Genomic DNA, 22,036 nt, shown 5'->3' with positions numbered 1-22,036 from the left:
CCATTCTCCAATACTCTCATTCATGGAATCTTCATAGTCTCTGAGGACGTTAAAGTTAAAGACTCAGCCCATTCTGAGTTCCCACACGCCTGTCGCTAAGGTCTGATATTGTACGTTCTCCCTGACATTTCTTCTGCTACAATACTGGTTGCAGTTTGCAAAAGTGCTCTGTTGGAGTGCTGCAACTATTTAGTAGTTCGTATTCTGCGTTGTGATTGCAGCGTCCTCGGCTCTAATCCACTACATGGCTGTTAGTTCTCTCAAAGTTTTACTTTTGGTGAAACACGGTAAGAAATTAATCGTTTTTACAAGATAATATTCTCCGAGGTGTTTTCCATCGAATCACCTTCTCTGATGTTTCTGCGTTTCATGTATCAAGATTTGAACCCAAAAGTTCTGGAAGATGTCTCTCCCTCCCACTCTCCCTAACTCTCTTTTCCGTCTCACATCCCATTTTACTGAGGCATTGCAGAATCTAACATATACTTTCACGTTGATACCGTCAAGTCTGTGCCGTTGCCCTCACTGTTACTGGTTGCAACAATTAAGGATATGCTAAATGCGTTGTCTGAAAAACCCATCTGTTTCACAACGTCCTTAACTGGTCTGACTCCTGACCGCAAGGCAATAAATGCTGCATCCTGTTACAGAATGTAAAAAAAAAGGTTCCTTCGGCTCGACCTAGACTATTGTCTGCAATTCACGTGATTCCAGGAATGTGATCGCAGTGGGAAAGGTGGAAGAGAGATTCACTCGGATAGCGTCTGGGCTGAAGAGTTTCAGTCATGAAGAGAGACAGGACAGGCTGGGATTGTTTGTCACCGTGCAAGGGAGTTTGTGAGAAGGCATGGTACAGATGTACAAAATAATGAGGGGTATGGATAAGGTAGATGAAAGAAGCGTTTCCCATCGATGGAGAGATCGATCACAGGGGGCCAGAAATTTAATGAGAAAGACAGAAAGGTTTAAGTAGATGCGTGGAAAAGCGGTATAGGCTGGCGGGTGTTGGAATTTGGAACACACTGTCTGTCAGGGTCAGAGAGGCAGAAATATTCAGATGTGAATATGTTCTGCCAAAACTTATAAGTCTGTGGGTTAAACGATTCGGGTCGTAAAGCAGATGTTTTTGACAAATGGAGCCACAACGGACTGAGGGGTCTCCTTTGCAACTGTTGTCCTCGGTAGTATAGTGGTTAGTGTCGAAACATGTTATGCGGGAGATAGGATCTCAATTCCTCGCTGGGGCAGTGTAAATGTTTTAAAACTGTCGCTCCGTTCCCAAGTGAAGCATATTAATGCCTGTCCTTCCATTCTCCATGGGACATGTCACAGGAAGGACAGTGCTATCTGAATCAGCGTGGGGAAGGACTGCAGCTCCCGCTGAGACAATGAAAGTACAAACACCTGACTTCTGCAACATGCACCATATGTCTGTACTCGAATCTAAACCATTTAATAGAAAGAAGGAACCTGAAGAAGAAACAGGGTAAACTAATTCAGATGTGAGTACAGAAACATTTTCCGCAGCATTTTGAGGAAAACTGACAAACGGCTCTGAGAAAGGGTTTGTCTTTCAGAACTGTTAGTTTACAGAGATGTTTTGTTCCACTTAAGCACTTAAGAAATTGAATAACTATTTAACTGAAGACTTGAAATGTTAGAACACACCAGGCGATGAGTCACGTGCTGGAAACTGTGTTTATAAACTAGATGTTTGATGACTGATACTGATGCAATAGGCTGAAAGGCCTCTCGCTACGCTTTTAAAAACTCAATGACTGTCATTTTTCAACTGAATCAAAAAGGCAAAAACAAAGTCACCAAGAAAAGTTGTAAGCATTGCATATGTCTTCCTTGGTGCGCAAGTGCTGAAATTCAGCTCTCTCACTGCTATTTTCCAATCTTGATTTCCAGTCAGGGAAAAAAAGATTTGTTGCTCCTTATGAAAATCTTAAATAGAACATGAATTCCTGACATTACAAAACTGCAAAGATAGCAGTTCTGTCAGAGTAAGTGAGAATTTCATATCGGAGATGAAATCAAATGGGAAGGAACGCTGAAATCAGTTGCTTTTGCCTGCTCAGATTCCTGAAGAAGGGCTTATGCCCGAAACGTCGATTCTCCTGTTCCCTGGATGCTGCCTGACCTGCTGCGCTTTTCCAGCAACACATTTTCAGCCCTGCTCAGACTCAGTACTACAAAAATGATCCTTATTGAAACATACAGGTTTTTCAAGGATTTAAAAAGTTGGATGCAGAAAGGTTGGTTCTGTGACCAGAGCGCCTGGTATCGAATGACTTGGAGATACCGGTTTTGGACTGGGGTGAGCAAATTTGTAAATCACACAACACCAGCTTACAGTCCAACAGGTTTAATTGGATGTACGAGCTTTCCGACTGGTGCTCATTCGTCAGGTGATTATGGAGTACACTGTTATAAAGCACAGAATTTACAGCACAAATTTGCAGTGTGATGTAACTGAAGTTATACATTGAAAATTACCATGATAGTTTGCTAAGTCTCCCATCTGTTAGAATAACCATGTTAGCTTCACTTCTTTCATTTTTAAAGCGCAAAACTTTTTTTTTTAAAGTTACATTCTCAGGTGAACTTGAACAATTGGTGTCAGCCCCCGTGTGCTGCTGTCTTTTCCATAATGTTTAGACTGATTCTAATTTTAATAAATGATTTAACAGAGGCTACATGGATTCATGTAGTTTTTGAGCAAAGTACAATGTAACTCTGCAAGTACAAATTCACCCCACAAACGTATATATGCGTGTGTGTGTGTGTGTGTGTGCTTGTGTGTGTGTGTGTGTGTGTGTGTGTGTGTGTGTGTGTGTGTGTGTGTGTGTAGGAGGGTCTCTGTGTGTAGATAGAGCAATGGGATCACCTGTACTGTGAATCCAAGGTCCCGGTTGAGGTCATCCTCATGGGTACCGAACTTCGTTATCAGCTTCTGCTCGGGCACATTTAAACATTATGGCACGGACACAGCACACAGGAACTAACAACTTCAACATATTATCTGGACTGACACTAATTGTCAAAGTTTACCTAAGAATGTAACTATTAAAAGAAAGTTTTGCGAATCACATAACAAAGAAGTGAACCTAACATAGTCATTTTAACAGATGGAAGACTTAACAAATAATCAAGGTATTTTTCAATATATAATCTCAGTTATATCGCACTGTAAACTTTTGCCATAAATTCTGTTTCTTACAACTGTGAACTCCACAACCACCTGATGAAGGAACAGCTCTCCAAAAGCTAATGCTTCCAATTAAACCTGTTGTACTATGACCTGGTGTTGTGTGATATTTAACTTCGTATTAAAATGCGGATCTCACAATTAAAACAAACATAGTCCAGCAGGTTCATTTGGAAACACTAGCTTTCAGAGAGCCGCTCCTTCATCAGGTAGGTGTCTTTCTGCAGAAACTTGATGCGTGTGTCAATATGCGCGATGTTGTGGAAGATCATCTGGACTTTAACCGACCGTTCGTGGTGTCGATGGTACCCATGACTTGGATGTGTTGGTATTGGACTGGGGTGGACAAATTTAAAAATTTCACAAAGCCATATTAGAGTCCAACAGTTCACAACCACCTGATGAAGAAACAATGCATGGAACACTGGTACTTCCAAATATGCCAGTTCGATACAATCTGATGCCATGTGATTTTTAACTTTGAATACCCTTGGTAATGTTTAACTGATCGTAGACAGTAAAAGAATTTTCGTTCCTGGAGATGAAAATTTCAAACATTATCCACCTCAGTGTAACAAAAAAGATTAGTTTGGATGTGTGCTGAATCTCCACAATGCGCTTGCGCCAAGCAAAAGTCGAACCTGCACCCGCCTGATCCAGAGCCAGCTATACGAATGGCTGTACCACTGGCCAGATGCACAGCTGAGATTTTACACGCTACAGAGCTGTGATGCTAACAATGACAGGAGCAATAAAAGTAACAGTCACAAGGTGAACAAAGAACAAAGTGAATCACCATCAATGAGTCACTTCACATTGTCCTAAATAATTGATCAGCCAATCAATGAGGTCACTGCTGATCAAGGAAATTGCAACTGACTTTCCTGCGTTTTTACCATAATTAGAGGTAAACTCCAGCCTAATCATAACATCGCATATTCCCTTAATTTTCAGATTTAGATTATGTTAATGACCTGTCCGTATTTGCAGAAAACTGAATGACATGAAATGAGTGAAAATGTCCTTCTGGTGATGTAATCTAGTGCAGGGTCGGCCAGAAAAGAAAGGTCAAAGACTTGAAACATCTCTCCCATTTCTCTCTGTACCAATGCGTTTTCCTGAGTTGAATATTTGCAGGACTTGTCTTTAATATCTAATGAATTACTTATTTTCCCATGACAGAATCTTCATAAATCAGTTAACACCTGAGGTGTTGAAACCTATTTTACTTCAGATTAAAATAGTTGAATACCCTTTCCTCCAGCCTAATGTCCCAATACTCCCTCCTCTTCCATGCAAATACAAGCTGCTCCAAGAGAGGTTGGAGCTCCCAACCTGACGTTCCAATGTTCCTTGCTGCTCCATGTCAATACAAGCTACTATAGTTGAAGTTGCAGCTCCCAGTCTGATGTTCCAATGCTCCCTGCTCCATGTCAATAGAAAAGGTCCAGTTGCTGCTGGCTCTACCAGTCTGATGTCCGAATGTTCCCTGCTGCGTCATGCCATTAAAAGCAGCTCAAGGTGAGAGTGGAGCTCCCAGACTGATCTCGCAAAGCGCCCTGCTCCATGTCAACTGAAGCTGCTCCAAATGAGGTTGGATCTCGCAGTTTGATGTCCCAATGCTCCCTGCTCCTCCATGTCAATAGAAGCTGCTCTAGGTGAGGTTCGAACTCCCAGCCTGCTGCCCCAATGCTCCTTGCTGCTCCATGTCAATTAAACCTGCTCCAGGTGTGGTTGGAACTCCAGACTGATGTCACAATGCTCCCTGCTCCCTGGTCCATGAGAACAGACACTGCTCCAGATGAAATGGGAGCTCCCATCCCAGGCTCTCGTTGACGTTGTAGCTCCCAGTCTGATGTCTCAATGCTCCCTGCTCCATGTCAATAGAAGCGGTCCAGTTGAAGTTGGATCTACCAGTCTGATGTCCCAATGCTCCCTGCGGCTTCATGTCAATAAATCTCAGACTGATGTCACAATACTCCCTGGTCCATGTCAACAGACGCTGCTCCAGATGAGGTGGGAGCTCCCATCCCTGGCAGATCACACATCACATAAATACTGCCGACTGACCATTTCCACCACTGGAGCCATTGGTGCAATATCCACATCATGAGAACCTAATCTTACTTTTAATCACCACCGACTCATTATTTCCAAAGGACTTCTTTCTTAAAACTTATTTTGCATGTGCATATTGCAGTCAATCAGAAGTAAGATAATCACGCTAATTGACGTATGCTCACTAGAAATCACATTCTATTTTTCATGTTGCGTAACTGCTACTTAGCAAGGACAATGTTTGTAATGGAATCACTCTTGTATTTCACGTGAAGGAATTTGGTTTGTATTATTTAAATTAAACTTGGTCACTGTGTCAAATGATCAAAAAGATCTCAATTTCTGAACAAAATTGGTAATGTTGTCATCCACCTTGAAATGTGGTGTCTATGTCTTTCTGCCACATGGATATTAGAACGAACCGTCTGTTAATGACATGCGTATAAAGACATTTCAAATCAGTTTTCATGTTTATGCTGCATAAATCTGCGGTTATTGATACACAGTTTAGATTCAGTCCCTGCAGTTAACTTGCTGACTTCTCCAGTTGTTCATAGTTCAATATGATGCATCAAGTGTGTGCATAACGAGAGCGAGCTAGTTTCCCACATCTCGTGTTTATATGTGTCTTATGTCCAGCATTCATTAATGGCGAGAGCAAGGGGGAAAGGATGAGACCAATGTGTAAGTCTGTCCGTGCCCATGCACGGCACCCACATCAGCAATTCTCTACCGTGCATTTACAGCCAGGTCTCGGGTGCCCCTACACCCAGCCCCTGACACTTTTGAAATATCTCCATTGTTTCGTGCTGTCTTTCTGTGCTCTTTTCACCAAGATGAATCACTTCTACCCAACTGCTACAAATTTCATCTGACAAAACACTCATTCAGAATCGCATGCATCAACATGCACTTCGCATCTGTCGTTATTTGGTTCTCCTGGATCTCTTTCATACGATGAAAGTTCACAGCAACTTGACTTGGAAAAGACAATCGCGTTCCTTTTCATTGTCCCATTTCAATCTACATTTCACTGTAGTTTAGGCAAAAGACTCAAATTATTCTTTGAGATTTTATTATTGCGTCGATGCATATAAACAGACCATTGGACAGCTGTGATCATCCAAAGATAGCAAAATTGAAAATCCTTGATAACAGCGACGAGAGTGGGATTCGAACCCACGCGTGCAGAGCACAATGGATTAGCAGTCTATCGCCTTAACCTCTCGGCCACCTCGTCACATAAGCCAGGGGCACATTTGACATTATGAATAAGTGAATTGCGTAAATTATGCTGAGCAGCAGATATTTCTCCTTGGTATTGGTGAAATGATAAATAACACAGGACGGTTCCAAGAGTACGGTCTTACCTCTGAGTTGTGGGGCAAACACACTCCCACTGTGACTCTGTGCTCACAGTGATCTGAACAAAAATGAAGAAATGACGATGTAACAAGGTCTGTTGATTTCTATGAAGATTTGAAGTCAATGGAATGAAGAGCCCGTGACAGCAGGAGGTGTAAAGTTGTCTGTGAGGAATTGCTTTCCAGACTGGAGGAGAGTGCATAGTGCTCAATGTCATTACTCAGAACACCTTTCTTCCACTCAGATATTTTTGACACGCACCTGTGTACACAACAGACAATTTCAAAATCCTAAATAAGGCTAAACTGACAATTGAATTCAACAATGCAAAACCCTTGATCTGTATCATTTTCCTGGCCGTGCGACACCAAGTCACTGTATGATCACAGCAACACAGTGAGCAAGTGTCAGAAGGAAAATGAGTGCAGTGCCAGAGGGAATGCTGGGAGCAGCAGTTGACACACTGGCAAGTGCATTCCCCTGAACAGGAAAACTTCCCAAACAGTGGACTGCGGTGGAAGAATTCAGAAGTGGTTTACATTTTGGAATTTGATGCCAGAGACACAATGGAGATCTGTTATTGAGTCTGTTCAAGATGAAGGTTTTAAGATTTCTACAGATGAAAAACAAAATAAAAGGCTCATGGATTAGTGAAGGCAAAAGTTGAAGTTGTACATTTTTACATCTTTGCAATGAGTAGCTCACCACTTGCCTAACACGGGGTCAGAACCACTGGTGAAGATGATCGTATGATTGCAGTGACCAGCCATGGAATCGGAGAAACTCGGTTTACCGAGTTAATGTACAACCAGGAATGTGGAGGTAAGCATTAATGTGTTGCTCCAGTGCTGAAGGTGATCAGTGCATGGTATCTCTGTGCCAGTATAGTGGGCTGCGCTCTGCCGAAGTTTTAAGTTTGAGCCTCACATGGAGCAGCTTCAATTTGTCGTGCTGAGGGGTACGGGTAGAAGGTGATATTGAGCAATGTCACGTTTATGGGAAAGTACCAGTTTTTGTGGATTGAGAAACGACCTTTTCAGGATACTGACACCTTGATCAAAAAACATATTGCAAATACTTAAAACGTGAAGAGACATGTGTGGAGGGAGAGCCAAAGGTGATTTTTCAGCAGACGGATGACGTTTCCCATGTGCACTGCGTTAATTTCCGGGAAAATAGATGTTGATCTGTTTTCATGTTATGCAGTTTGTTGCAAACTCGCAATGGCCATTGTAATAATAATAAAAATAGACTGATCACATAGGACCGTCTGAATATTGTATTCACTTTTAGTCTGAGCATCTTTCAACTGGAATGGTGTGCTGCAGAGCAGCACAGAGGGTTAAAAATACAAAAAAGACAGAGTAGACTTGCTGGTGGATATAAGAAAGCGTGAAATACACCGAACGTCATGTGAATGTGGTCAAATCTTTAAAGTAGGTGTTGCTTCTCCAAGTGACGATTCAATTGCCACTCATTACGATGTAACTTCTGTCTGCAGTTATTTTACGACATCAGCCCCATTTACAATGCTTCACCTTGAATAATACGCTATATCTTTCAAATCCAGGAACTTTTTATACTCAATTTTCTTCAGCTGAACGTGTTCATGAAATGTCTTTGTGTCTGAAAACAACCAAATCGAAATTAATCCACACCCACACGTTTCCTTTCTTTCAATGGTAAATTCCCTCCTTGTATGGTTGTTCGTGTGTTTTTTAAAACACGATGAAATCATAAATCTACGGTTTATTTCCAGAAAGTCATTTAGGAATTCAGCAACTTTATTGAGTGGAAGAAACTCTCATCCAATCTTTTCTTAATCATTCACTGATGGTTTTGAAGCTCCAACTAAAGTTGTTGATTCACTCGAAAGACGAAATTTCCCCGATTTAGTCACTTCAAACCACACGTTATGAGAAAATCTTTTTTGTTTACTTTAAAACTTGAGTGTTTCTGGTCCAGTATTTCCACATGTCGTGCATAAACTCCTTCAATCTGTCCATAATGCGGATGAAATCATTTCTATCCTTTCTGATGTTTTTTTATGTCTCAGTAAATCCCATCCCTGGGCTTCCTAATATCTTGCTATTCAGTAAGCAGCGTCTGTGCCCTTCCTAACCTCTTCACATGACTTTGTTGGAGAATAAGGACAAGGATTACACACAATGCTCCCACTGAGGGTGACCTAAAGATTTCACAGTTACAAGATGAACTATTTGCTTTAAATATGATTTCTCTAAATCTCCATGATCTGAGTGAGTGTCAGCTATTTCTAAAGGTAACTGAAGTTCAAATACATCACATTAGGGTTCGAGTCATTCCAGTGCAGACTGGTTCTGGACAATAAATATCATTACCAAAAGCCACCGTGGGTCTGAAATCAACACTTTGCACATAGAAATTGTCGTAGCTATTGTGTATCATATTTCCGTGTTCTTGCCCACTTTGTTTATCACTTCATGTGTCCTTGTATTGAGTTCTACTGAATGATTAATTTGTGAATGGAGACATTCCCTTCACCTCTTATTCGAAACTCCATGGAGCATTGAATAATTGTATTCAGATGCTTCCAGAGCACAGTCCTGCCATTACTGGGATGAATCAGTGAACATTCCGCACGTATCCTCGCAGGCAAGGATTTCCTCCTACAGTTTATGAGATCATTACAGCACTGAAACCCATGTGTGCATTCATTTAACCTAAAACTGATGCTGCAAAACTTTCAGACTAAGATTTTGCATTCTGCTTGTTTTGCTTGTCCTGAAAGTTACATTCCACATTGTGGTATGTTTGTGAATGCTAGCATTTTCTGAATCTTGAGCAATGACATTTAAATTTTGCCAGAACACTATCTTTCACTGTTCTCTCTTTCCCTTGTGGTTCCCCATTTAATATACTGTATTTTATCAGTATATCTTACTTTTTCGACAATTCAAACAATCTCGCTCCTGATTACCAAACCGAGAGAATGCCATAATTTTGTTAATTTATCTGCAGTGCAGCTGTAGGGCGCAGTGATCAAGTGGAAAGGCATTGGTCACGTGAACCAAGTAGCAGTAGCGGGCTTTTGAAATCTGGCTATTCTATCGCAGTCATATTCAAAATACTCAACATAATCTTAAGCCAAATCATATTGGTAGAAAATAAGAAAAAAAACAAAAGAACCACCGATGTTGAAAATCATAAAATACAGAAGTTGCTAGAAAAGTTCAGCATTTCTGACAGATCTGTGGAGGGACGGACCAATGGATCTGAAACTGGATTCGTGATGGAAGAGCACAGCAGTTCAAGCAGCATCCAAGGAGGAGTAAAATCAACGTTTTGGGCAATAGCCCTTCATCAGGAATAAAAGCAGAGAGCCTGAAGAGTGGAGAGAATAGCTAGAGGAGGGTGAGGATTGGGAGAAAGTAGAATAGAATACAATAGGGACTGGGGGAGGGGATGAAGGTGATAGGTCGGGGGAGCGGGGACGGTGGAGTGGATAGGTGGAAAATAAGATAGGCAGGTAGGACAAATCAGGAGAAGTCACGGGGACAGTGCTGAGCTGGAGGTTTGGGACTGGGGTGAGGTGGGGGAAGGGGAAACGAGGAAATTGTTGAAGTCCACATTGATGCCCTGGGGTTGAAGTGTTCCGAGGCGGAAGATGTGGCGTTCTTCCTCCAGGCGTCTGGCGGTGAGGGAGCGGCGGTGAAGGGGGCCCAGGACCTCCATGTCCTCGGCAGAGTGGGAGGGAGAGTTGAAATGTTGGGCCACAGGGCGGTGGGGTTGATTGGTGTGGGTGTCCCGGAGATGTTCCCTAAAGCGCTCTTCTAGGAGGCGTCCAGTCTCCCCAATGTAGAGGAGACCGCATCGGGACCAACGGATACAATAAATGATATTAGTGGATGTGCAGGTAAAACGTTGATGGATGTGGAAGGCTCCTTTTGGGCCTTGGATAGAGGTGAGGGAGGATGTGTGGGCGCAGGTTTTGTAGTTCCTGCAGTGGCAGGGCAAGGTGCCAGGATGGGAGGGTGGGTTGTAGGGGGGCATGGACCTGACCAGGATGTCACGAAGTGAACGGTCTTTGCGGAAGGCGGAAAGGGGTGGGGAAGGAAATATATCCCTGGTGGTGGGATCTGTTTGGAGGTGGCGGAAATGTCGGCAGATGATTTGGTTTATGCGAAGGTTGGTGTAGTGGAAGGTGAGCACCGGGGGCATTCTGTCCTTGTTACGGTTGTAGGAGTGGGGTTTGAGGGCGGAGGTGCGGGATGTAGACGAGATGCGTTGGAGGGCATCTTTAACCACGTGGGAAGGGAAATTGCAGTCTCAAAAGAAGGAGGCCATATGGTGTGTTCTGCAGTGGAACTGGTCCTCCTGGGATCAGATACGGCTGAGGCGGAGGAATTGGGAATACGGGATGGCACTTTTGCAAGAGGTAGGGTCAGAAGAGTTGTAATCCAGGTAGCTGTGGGAGTCGGTGGGTTTATAAGAAATATTAGTGTCAAGTCGGTCGTCATTAATGGAGATGGAGAGGTCCAGGAAGGGGAGGGAGGTGTCAGAGATGGTCTAGGTAAATTTAAGGTTAGGGTGGAATGTGTTGGTGAAGTTGATGAATTGCTCAACCTCCTCGCGGGAGCATGAGGTGGAGCCAAAGCAGTCATCGATGTAGCGGAGGAAGAGTGGGGACTGGTGCCGGTGTAATTACGGAAGATCGACTGTTCTCCGAAGCCAACAAAGAGAGAAGCATGGCTGGGGCCCATACGTGTGCCCATGGCTACCCCTTTGATCTGGATGGAATTGGGAGGATTCGAAGGAGAAATTGTTAAGGGTGAGGACCAGTTCGGCCAAACGAATGAGAGTGTCGGTGGAAGGGTACTGTTGGGGACGTCAGGAGAGGAAGAAACTGAGGGCTTGTAGGCCCTGGTCATGGTGAAAGGAGGTGTAGAGGGATTGAATATCCATGGTGAAGATGAGGCGTTGGTGGCCGGGGAAACAGAAGTCTTGGAGGAGGTGGAGGGCGTGGGTGGTGTCTCGAACGTATGTGGGGAGTTCCTGGACTGGGGGGATAGGACAGTTTCGAGACAGGTAGAGATGAGTTCAGTGAGGCAGGAGCATGCTGAGACAATGGGTCGGCCAGGGTGGTCAGGCATGTGGATCTTGGGAAGGAGGTAGAACCGGGCAGTGCGGTGTTCCCGGACAATGAGGTTGAAAGCTGTATTTGGGAGATATCCTGAGGTTATGAGGTTCTGTATGGTCTGGGAGATGATGGATAGGTGATGGAGGTGGGGTCATGGTCGAGGGGGTGGTAGGAAGAGGTGTCCTCGAGTTGGCATTTTGCTTCAGCGGTGTAGAGGTCAGTGCGCCAGACTACCACTGCATCCCCTATATCTGCTGGCTTGATGGTGAGGTTGGGATTGGAGCAGGGGGATTGGAGGACTGTGCGTTGTGAGGGTGAGAGGTTGGAGTGGGGGAGGGGGTAGACAGGTTGAGGCGGTTAATGTCCCAGTGGCAGTTGGAAATGAAGAGTTTGAGGGCAGGTAATAGGCCAGCGCGGGGTGTCCAGGTGGATGCAGCGTGTTGGAGGTGGGTGAAGGATTCCTCGGAAGGTGGGTAGGAGTCCTGACTGTGAAAGAAAGCTCAGAGTCGGTCCTTTGCAATTCTGAGAGAGTGTGGTCCTCAGCTGAGGCAGGGCTGACTGTAGAGAGGTTAGGTGACGGCGCATTGATCTGAAACGTTAAGTGTGATCCATCCATCCAGACCTTCCCCTCCCTGAGGACGAACGATCAATCCTCAGCAAAGGAATCACCTTCATCCCCCTCCGTCCATGCATCAATGAATTTAATACACGCCGTGACGTCGAACCCTTCTTCTGCTGCCTCCACCTCCGAGCTTTCTTTCACAATCAGGACTCCCGCCCATCTTCCGAGGACTCCTTCGCCCACCTCCAACACACTGCATCCACTTGGACACCCCGCGCTGGCCTATTACCTGCCCTCGAACTCTTCATTTCCAACTGCCACTGGGACATTAACCGCCACAACCTGTCTACCCCCTCCCCCACCTCAACCTCTCACCCTCAAAACGCGCAGCCCTCCAATCCCCCTGCTCCAATTCCAACTTCACCATCAAGACAGCAGATAGAGGGGGCGCAGTGGTAGTCTGGCGTACTGACCTCTACACCGCTGAAGCCAAATACCAACTCGAGGACAGCTCTTCCTGTCGCCAGATGCTGCCAGATCTGCTGAGATTTTACAGCAATTTCTCTTTTTGTTTGAGATTGGCAGATGTTGTGCAAGGTTATGAGAACAATGCTTTCTGGAGGCAAACAGGCAGCACGCACCTGGCAGTGTGAAATGAAAGCGGAATAATGAATGAGTCGACAGTGTGATGCTGGAGAAGCACAGCAGGTCAGGCAGCATCCGAGGAGCAGGAGAATCGACATTTCTGGCAGAAGCCCTTCATCAGTAATGAGGCATGTGAGATGGCCTGAGGTACACTGTTGAAGCCAGGCGCCAACTCGCTGACACCTCTTCCTACTGCGCCCGATCACAGCCACACCTCCCATCATCTCCCAGACAATCACAATCTCATCACCTCTGGGGACTCTCCCACCCACTGCCTACAACGTGATTGTCCATGAACCCACCACTGCCAGATTCTACCTCCTTCCTAAGACCTGTTGTCTCAGCCTGCGCCTGTCTGGCACGATTCATCTCTTCCTACCTCAACACCTTCCTGTCTCCCCAGTCCAGGAAAATCACACCTACGTTTGTGATACCAGCTATGCACTTCATCTCCTCCAAGGCTTTTGTTTCCCTGGCCCCCAATGTGTCATCTTCACCTTGGACATCCAGTCCCTGTACACATCCATCTGCCATGTTGAAAGTCTCCAAACCCTCTGTTTCTTCATCTCACCCCATCCCAACTAGTACCCTTCCATTGACACCCTCATCCACCTGGCTGAACTGGTCCTCACCCTCAACAACTGTTCCGTCCAATCCTCCCACTTCCTCCAAACCAAAGGGATAGCCATGGGCACCCGCATGTGACCTAGCTGTGCCTGCCTGCTTGTCAGATATCGGGAATTGTCCATCTTTCGCAGTTACACTGGCACCTCTCTCCACTTGTGCCTCCACTACATTGATAAATGCATTGGCGCCACTTCGTGCTCCCACGAGGAGGTTGAACAGTTCAGCAAGGGTTACCAGCATCTTTCACCTCGACCTCAACTTTACCTGGATCATCTTGGCAACTTCCCTCCCCTTCATGGACTTGTCCATCACCTTCTCCAGCGAATCACTAATGACAGACATATACTACAACCCCGGTAAAAACAATGACTGCAGATGCTGGAAACCAGATTCTGGATCAGTGGTGCTGGAAGAGCACAGCAATTCAGGCAGCATCCGAGGACAGGCAAAATCGCCGTTTCGGGCAAAAGCCTTTCATCAGGAATAAAGCAACCCCACCAACCCCACCAACCCCACCATATACTACAACCCCGCCAACTCCCACAGCTATCAATACTACACCTCCTTCCACCTCACCTCGTGTAAAAAAGCAATCCCTTATTCCCAATTCCTCTGCCTCCACCACATCTTTTCCCAGGATGACCAATTCCACCTCAGAAAGTCCCAGTTGGTCTCCCTCTTCCATAATCGCAAATGCCCTTCCCACGTGGTTGACGATGCCCTCCAGTGCATCTCATCCACTTCACTCACCACCGCCCTTCAACCCCACCCCTCCCGCAACAAGGACAGAAACCCTTGGTCCTCAACTTTCACCCCACCAACCTCCGCATAAAACACATCAGACTCCACCACTTCTGCCATCTCCAAACACACCCCACCATCAGATATATATTTCCCTCCTCATCCCTATCAGCATTCTGAAAAGACCATTCTCTCCACGAAACCCTCGTCAGGTCTACAACTCCAAATAAGCCCACACCCCACTACTGGAATCTTTCCCTACCACCACAGGAAGGGTAACACCACTTTACTCATCTCCGTCCAAGGCCCCAAGGGATCCTTCCACATCCATTAGAAATTCACTTATACCGCTTGCAATGTCATCTACTGCATCCGTTGCACCTAATGTTGTCTCCTCTGCATCAGGGAGACAGGACACCTTCTTGCAGATCATTTCAGAGAACATCTCTGGGACACTCGCAACCACCAATTTCACCATCCCGTGACTGAACACTTCAACTCCTCCTCCCATTCCGTCAAAGACGTAAAGGTCCTGGGCCTCGTTCACCACCAAACCACAACCACCCAATGCCTGGTGGAGGAACGCCAAATATTCCGCCTTGGGACTCTATCACCGCACAGGATAAGTATCGATTTGAACAGTTTCCTCATTTCCCTTCCCCCAAGTTCCAAACCTCAAACTTGGAACCGCCCTCTGGACCCATTCCATCTCTGCTCCTTCTGAAATATCATCTTCTCCCTCATCTTCATCCAACTATCGCTTTCCCAGCTACCTCCCCCCAACCCAACACCCCCACCATTTATCTCTCATTCCCGACTCACAAGCATTATTCCTATTGAAGGGCTTATGACTGAAACGTGGATTCTCCTGCTCCTCGGATGCTGACTGACCTGCTGTGCTTTTCCAGCACCACACTCCCGACTCTGATCTCCAGCATCTGCAGTCCCAACTTTCTCCTAGGAATAATCAATGACCTCGGAGTGAAGATTTCCCGGATCGCAGTGATCACAGTGGGACTGAGTTTTGCATTTATTTTGGGTGAGGGCAGGCTGGATCTGAGACGAGCGCTTAACACCTAAACAACGGGAATGGTATCCGATAGCGAAGTTAGGGCAGGCTGAAGTGAAGTGGAAAATTCTGTCAGACGGTGGATCAGTACAACTGCATCATATCACCCAGACTGTTAAAGACATGCAGAAGGAGCAAATCAATTTCAGTGCGGGCACAACGACAGGTAAAGTAGAAAGGAGACAATACAACACATTGAGATGGAGTGGAGTTATTTATGAGAAAGGACTCAATATTTAAGCGACTTCACATACAGACTGTCGTCACATTGGAAAAAGGAATTTCCAGCAGTGTAATGCGACATCACAATTCCGAGAGACACTGACATATTATCTTCTGTAGCAGCGTGGCCAAGTGAAAGCATGATCGGCCCATCAACCAGAATTCAATACTTCAAAGCTCTCCTCTACGCTGTACAAAACCTATTTGCTGCTCCTGTAGTCAGATCCCAATCGCTTCAAAGTGTGTCTTTTTCTGCTTCCTGTCTCACGTAAACACTTGAAACCTGATCCAATCACTAGTGTTTCCGCTTTAACCCATATTTTGTAACTCCCGAGCTGACACAGGTACGAGTGACCGCTTGGCCTTTTCGAGCGCTCTCACTCTGTATGATCTGAATGATAAAGTGCACTGTATCTGATCCACAGGACACATTGCGGAATTTCCCCACACGGGACGGTGCGGTTTATCCCAACCCCGTGGACTGAGCTGTCTCCATTGGTAGAGTAACACACAGTAACAGTGAAGATCTCTTGATGTCATCCTCGAAGGTGCATGCTCCAAAAAGCTGAAGACTGCGGGAATCTGCTGTGGTCAGCGCTAACACAGAGCCCCAGCGGGAGACTGGTCGGCCCAAAAACCAGAAATCAATGGATAAAAAGATTATTCTTTTTAGAAGAATCCGATTAAGACCATCACCTTAACACCTCCTGGGGAGAAAATGGATGTGGGAGAGCGGACAGTCTCAACTTGTTCCAGCATTTACAATCTTGGTCCGTGTGACAACAAAAGCAGAAACCTGGAACTGTTTAGCTTGCTTTTGAAAAATAGGTTAGTAAATTTTGAAGAGCATAGATATTTCTTCCTGGTGTTCATGAAATGATCTAGAGCAGAGGACCGTTCCCTGAGTATGGTCTGACTTCTGGGTTATGGACTGTGATATTCTGCTCACATGATCTGACCACATACAAACAAATGGGCGGCACGGTGGCACAGTGGCACTGTGGTTAGCACCGCAGCCTCACAGCGACAGAGACCCGCGTTCAATTCCCGCCTCAGGCGACTGACTGTGTGGAGTTTGCACATTCTCCCCGTGTCTCCGGGTGTTTCGGTTTCTTCCCACAGTCCAAAGATCTACAGATTAGTGAATTCCCCATGCTAAATTGCCCGTAGTGTTAGGTAAGGGGTAGATGTAGATGTAGATGTAGGGGTATGGGTGGGTTGCGCTTCGGCGGGGCAGTCTGGACTTGTTGGGCCGAAGGGCCTGTTTCCACACTGTAAGTAATCTAATCTAATAAATGACTCTGTGACAAGATCTGCTGAATCGGATTCCGTGAAGAACAGAAGCCGATGGAATGAAAAGAGCCTTAAGAGCGGAAATGTAGCAATTTTTTTTCCATACTCGAGGAGAGTGCATAAGTATTGTTTCTAGGGGTCAATATCTGTACAAGTAGACTGAATCAGCGTTGGGTATTATTGTACTGCATCTTTTGTACAATGGTGCAAGAGCACGGAACTTTTGTATAGAGGGGACAACTTCAAAATTCTCAATGAGGCAAAACACACAAAGGAGGCAACCAATTAAGTAACTACACAATTTGGTGTTACGCCATGTGGTAAACTTCCCTGCTCATATTTCTGTCTAATTCCTAAGACTGAGATTCGAACAGTGAATGGTCGATGTCAATAAAAACTGCTCTGGTCTCAAAACTTCAGCATTTCATACGCCCTCTTATGTATGTCTGGCAATAGTAATTGAACCCTCACTGTGTTATTCTAGCACACGTAGAGAATAAATAATTATAAGAACAACAGTCATGTATGTGACTGGGATTTGACCTGATTCTGTTGCAGCCAATCGATTCAGCTGTAATTGAAATTGCTTCCAACTTTCCTGTGTCGGTAATAAGATTGCACAGCTTAGTGGTGAGTTTTCATGCATTGAATTAGACCCAGCATCTTTTCTCAGGTTGAAATTTACAGGGATATAAAGATATGATGAAAGACACGGGCAGTGTTTACTGGACTATAAAGACGTTAGGAATGACACGGCCATGACACCATGTCGTTAGAAACGACGGAAATGAGATTTGCTGGAGATAAAGCCACGAGAAACGATAAGAGGGGGTTTAATGGGATGATGGCATGGGGAAAGAATGATGCGGGAGAAATCAGGAAAGACTTAGTTGTGTCCGAAGAGAGGTTATCCACCTGATGTGAAGATGTTAAGACTAAATACCCGGGAAATTCCCTCGTTTAGGTGTGTGGGAAATAGACGTTAGAACTTCAAACCCATCGGCGCACGATAAATAAGATTGGATTAGGCATTTTTTATTCTGAGAGTTATTGAAGTCGGAGATGAATTTTCAGAAATAGAATCATTTTAGGAGCTGATTTCAGAATATTTGTAAAGTGCGAGCAGGCAGACAAGGAGTGAATTAAACAGCGACCGTGATTCTGGGCTGCCTGGATGGCGAGGCAATAGGGAAACACTCTGGAAGTGGTTAACATTCACAGGAAAGAAATTGCATAACACCTGCAACTGAAAATGTTAAGTGTAAGAAGAGCTGGTGGAGTTGGAAGGTACAGCAGCTCATTCTACATGAAATATCATATAATGCAAATGCACTGAGCTGTTTGGTTTAGCTCCGCATTGAATGGAAGTCGGTTCGCTCAGTTCGCAGACTAACTGGTTTATGAGAAAAGTGAGACCAACAGCGTGGGATTAATTCTCTCACTGTGTACCCGCCGTTTGATATGATCATGGCTGACCAAACACGTCAATGTCTTTGCCCAGCTCATCCACAACAACCTGTCGTACAATGGCATAAAGACATTTAAGTAATCGGGCATTTCCGTTCATACAGGTAACATGAAACATATTGCATTTATCAATAATCTTCACCATTCTGACATCCAAGAACATGTTGCTTAGTGGGGTTCTACACGAAATTTGAAGGTTTTGCGGATGAGCATCTAATTCTGGTCTGATCATGTTTCAAACGATATGATTCTGAAGAATCTCAAAAACAAGAAGGTCATGAATTTCCTCTGGTCATTAGCAAGGACGAGAACTCCAGACGACAGGAATTGGCGACGAATCAGCACAACACTCAATGGTTCAAATCAAAACTGAACTAAACTCCAATTCTGGTGCGGATAAAACCCATAAACATTGAATATCAAAGTGACCAAATTTGTAGAAATCGAACACGCTTTTCATTGCGCCACAGAGCTGCACTCGCCACAATTTTACTGCACCCAAAGTTGTGGTTGTCGTGGAGAAAATGTCGACTATCACCAGGAGATGCGGAGAGTTTTTCAAGGAGTCGATCTTTTATTTGCAAACAAAAACAGTGACATTCAGAAAACAAAGTTTTGACTCGCCCGAACATCAGGGTCCATGACATAAAGTCATGGAGTCATTGAGATGTGCAGCATGGAAACAAACTCTGCTGTCCACATTGTCCATGCCGATCACATATCCCAACCCAATCTAGTCCCAATTGCAAGCACCGGGCCCATATCCTTCCAAACCCTTCCTATATACATGCCTCTCTAATGTTGCAATTGTATGAGCCTCCACCACATCTTCTGGAAGCTCATTCCATTCACGAACCACCCACTGTGTGAAAACGTTGCCTCTTGGGTCTCTTTCATATCTTACCTCTCTCACACTAAACATATGCCCTCTAGTTCTGGACTCCCCGACCCCAGCCAGGGAAAAGATTTTGTCTATTTATCCTTTCCATGCCCTTCATTATTTTGAAAACCTCTATAAGGTCACCCCTCAGATTCCGATGCTCCAGGCAAAACAGCCGCAACCTGTTCAGCCTCTCCCTATGGCTCAAATCCTCCAACCCTGGAAACATCCTTGTAAATCTTTTTGAACGCTTCCAAGTTTTACAACATCTTTCCGATCGGAAGGAGACCAGAATTGCACGCAATATTCCAACAGTGGTCTAACCAATGTCCTGTACAGCCGCAGCATGACCTCCCAACTCCTGTACTCAACACTGACCAAAAACACGAAAGCATACCAAACGCCTTCTTCACTATCCTATCTACCTGCGACTCAGAATACCCAACTGTGTTAGTCAGAATTACCTCAATTCGCTATACAATAAACCAACGGTGTTAGTTCTCATTATCGTTCCAGTTCTGCCACTATGGGTTTTCCTAATTCTACTTAATATTATTTCACTGTAACTATTAGGTATTCTACTGCCACCGGTGCTACAATGAAACTCCACCCCAGACTAACCTGTCATGATTGGATATTTAGCTACCCCATCTATCACAATGTTTCCCTGTCCAAGCTGACACTACGAACTACTGACTATATATTTAATGTCATATCCTCCTACAAGCGTCTCAAGCAAGCTGACTCTACTATCAATTAGTTATTTAAAATCATTTCCTGAGTATGTGCTTTCATGACTTGTCCCAAACTGCCGTGGTGATGCTCAGTAGGCGAGGCTGACTTTACTAATTATTATTATCTCAGCCTGCTATAGTAATCTTTCAGCCCAGTCTGACTCTGCTAATTGGTGTAGCAGCATTCCACTATTCTTATCCCATCCTGCCACACTGGCCCTATCTTGCCCCAGTGATCTTTTGACGAGTGTAGCATTCCGCAGACCACATGTAACAGATCGCCAGTAGTTTCCATGCCTTTACCCTTCCATGCTTTCCTGCTCTGTATTTTCTGTACAGTGTTCGATCCTTTCATCAGACATCTATTTAACTTCATCTTTACAGAGCCTGAGCTGAGCTCGTCTATCTTCGCCTTGGCGATAGTGTCGTGCTGGATAAGTACAGCAAGTCAGGCCGCATCCGAGGAGCGGGAAAATCGACGTTTCTGGCATAAGTCTTTCATCAGGAATGAGTCTTGTGGGTGTGGGCTGAGAGATAAATGGGTGGGGGTTAGAGTTGTGTGCAAAGTAGCTGGGAAAGTGAATGCTGGATGGAGGCGGGGGAGAAGGTGATGAGTCAGAAGGGCAGAGATGAACGGGTCCAGGGGGTAGTGCTGAGTTGGATGCTTCAGGCTGTGATAATGTGGGTGGAGGGGAAATGAGGAAGACGTTGAAATCCACAGTTATCCTGTGTGATTGCAGGGTCCCAAGGCAGAATATGAGGCGTTCATTTTCCAGGCGTCAGGTGGTAATAGTTTGGTTGTGGTTTATGCCCGAAACGTCGAATGTCCTGTTCTGCATTTCACATGACAGGAGAGATGTGAAAACCAAAGACTAAAAAAAGGACAAAAAACTTATAGATTCAGAGTTAATGGAATTCGACACAGTGCAGACAAAAAACATTTGGCCAGTTGATTCTGCACTGTGCCGTGGAAGAGATTCACACTCCCCCACTCTATCTTTCTAAACCCGTATTTATGATCCACCTAGAAAAATAGAAATTACTGCAAAAGTTCAGCGAATCAGGCAGCATCACTGGAGAGAAATCAGGGTTAACATTTTGAATTAAAAACCGTTCCGAGGAAGGGTCTGTTCACCCGAAATGGTCATTCTGTTTTCCCCAAGCTGCAATTCTGACTTTTGACTCTGATTTTCAACACTTACAGTCCATTCAGATTTTGTTTGCCATTTATCTGGATTGCACACCTTTGCACTGTGAGGAGGAATCGGAACAGCCAGGGGAAACTGACAAGGGTGAGTGGGAGCAGGAGTGTGCAATTTCCGCACAGTCAGTCACACAAGTCTGGAATCGAATGCGGGTTTCTGGCGCTGAAAGGCGCAGTTCTACCCACTGAGCCCTCCCAATATGCAAGCGCCCGTCCTGGGAGCGAATTGAACCGCATCTCACGCAGTGACAGGCGGTGGTACTACCCGGGAATTTTATGCAAAAAGAAGCCTATTTGAAAATATTGGAAATTAACATTCGCTTAACTATTCGAACCCTTTTTTAAAATCACTTGTCCTATAGCCTCGTCTGTCTTGGCATCACAAAATTCACTAGGAGGAAGTGAGGACTGCAGATGCTGGAGATCAGAGCTGAAAATGTGTTGCTGGAAAAGCGCAGCAGGTCAGGCAGCATCCACACCGACAAGACTCCTTCCTGATGAAAGACCTATGCCAGGAACGTCGATTCTCCCGCTCCTTGGATGCTGCCTGGCCTGCTGCGCTTTTCCAGCAACACATTTTCATCACAACATTCACATCTGAATACTTCCGAAAGTTTTGAGGATTTCTGCCTCTCCAATCTTTGGATGCACTGAGTTCAAGATTTCGAATAACTGCTATTTTAAAATATTTGTCTGCGTTTTCACTCAAATCTTTCCTCTTCTATCCTTAAATCTATGCCACCCTCCCCCCCCCCCCCCACCGCCTCCGTGATTGATCTCACCATCAAAGAGAAACGTTTATTTCACTCTCCACCATCCATATTCCTGATTATTTT

The 22,036-nt window shown here is 45.0% G+C and overlaps 1 non-coding gene across 1 annotated transcript; it reads right to left on the bottom strand.

The window, feature by feature from the left end:
* Positions 1 to 6,430: 6,430 nt before the first annotated feature.
* On the bottom strand, positions 6,431 to 6,512 carry trnas-gcu (transfer RNA serine (anticodon GCU)). The gene has a single exon. It is a non-coding gene; the product is annotated as a tRNA-Ser (tRNA).
* Positions 6,513 to 22,036: the final 15,524 nt, after the last annotated feature.

This window comes from Chiloscyllium plagiosum, unplaced genomic scaffold (assembly GCF_037043375.1).
Source record: "Chiloscyllium plagiosum isolate Xiang-an unplaced genomic scaffold, Cpla_swu_hap1 HiC_scaffold_20, whole genome shotgun sequence".
In the NCBI taxonomy this organism is placed as follows: Eukaryota; Metazoa; Chordata; class Chondrichthyes; order Orectolobiformes; family Hemiscylliidae; genus Chiloscyllium; species Chiloscyllium plagiosum.
This window is presented reverse-complemented; position numbering and strand designations above follow the sequence as displayed.